The sequence below is a fragment of the Enhydra lutris genome, unplaced genomic scaffold (genome assembly GCF_002288905.1).
Source record: "Enhydra lutris kenyoni isolate GAN:26980312 unplaced genomic scaffold, ASM228890v2 scaffoldscaffold13, whole genome shotgun sequence".
Lineage (NCBI taxonomy): Eukaryota > Metazoa > Chordata > Mammalia > Carnivora > Mustelidae > Enhydra > Enhydra lutris.
In genome coordinates this window covers 55291937-55293417 of record NW_019154097.1, presented here as the reverse complement: position 1 = coordinate 55293417, position 1481 = coordinate 55291937, and positions in this window count along the sequence as shown.

The following is a 1481-nucleotide window of genomic DNA, read 5'->3' as shown; positions in this document are numbered from 1 at the left end:
GAGGCGCGACGAGGCTCACAGCTCCCAGGCCCAGGCCACGGACCCCCGCCCTGCTGTTCCGACCAGCTAGGGTGGGCAGCCTTGTGGGCAGCGGGGATAGGTGTAGGCTCCGGGTGCATCCGTAGCGCCTGGCTCTCACTTCCCCTCACATAGGGCTGAAGAGACTGCAGGGAAGGGGGCGCCCGAGGGGTGGCCCTGGAGGGGCTCATTGGTTCCCTGGCCCGCTCTGGCAAGAGTCGGGATGCTCTGGCGGGCTCTGCCTGCACACAGCCGCCTTTTCTCCCGTCCCCCTTCTGCCCCGGGCGCCCCCCACAGGTGGTCCGGACTGAGCTCCCTGCTCAGGGAACCCCTAGGCCCTGCAGTGCCGTGAAGTGAGTATGGTGGGGGAGGGGCGCTGGTGGGGAGAGGGGCTCATGGGAACCCCAGGCCCCTCTTCTCTTCCTCCTCCCATGCTGCTCGTGGCGCTGGCCTCGCCTTTCCCGAGATGTCCCAGTGCCTGGTGTCCCTCACCGGCCTCTGGCTCCCGTCTCTCCGGATGCTGCACACTCTGCGCTCCCTTGCTCGGCTTTTCTGAGCCCGGATAGCCCTCCCCAGGAAGGGAGCGGGCCACTGCCGCGTGTGGGTGTTGCAGTAATGAAAAATCAGAGCAGTTAAATCGTAAAATTTGGATTAAGAAGCTTGAATTTAATACACACGCACCACATTTATTAAAGCATTAGAATAATTGAAATTTGCTGCTGCAGCCGTCCAATCTGTTTAAATAATTCTATGGGTGTCTTGTTGTGATAAAAGATTATCTAGAATTCTATTAAAGGCGCAGGAGCCTGCTTTGTAAATCCTATTTGGGGACTTTCAATAACTATCGATAATCTCATCTGCACAGAACCCCCGCCTCTCGGCGTTATCGGAAAGTTTGCAGCGTTTCCCCAAGCAGCGCGGGGAAGGCCAGGCCGGCCGTGGACCCGGCACCTGCCGCTCCGCCCGGGATTAGGGTGCACCTGGGGTGCGGGGGACACGGGCGGCGGGTGGTTAAGCCCGCCGGCTCCAGCGGACGCGCGGGGCAGGGACCCCAAGGGCCGCGCTTGGCAGGATCTGCGGGACGCCTTTGTTTGCTGCCCGGAGCCCCGGGGCTCCAAACCGCGCGCCGGGCTGCGGGGAGCGAGCGCGGACGCGCGGGCGCCGCCGCTAATTGCTGCTAATTTTGTTTCATTAACTTTATTTACTCTTGAACCCCTTAATTGTTTTCCATTTATTTTTAGTAATTTTATAATGCACTAATAATCCCCCTCAGTCTGCGGACGCCTCCACCCCCTCCTCTTCCCCTCCCTCCCTCTCTCACCACCCCCACCCCTTCGGCCTCCCAGGCTTCTCCGCTGCGGACCCGGCTCGGCGTGGCGCTGGAGGCCGGGCATAGAGGAACCAAGGGGTCAGTCGGAGCCTGGCGGGGTCCCGTGGACTCCCGTGGGTCCTTCTGCCAGGAG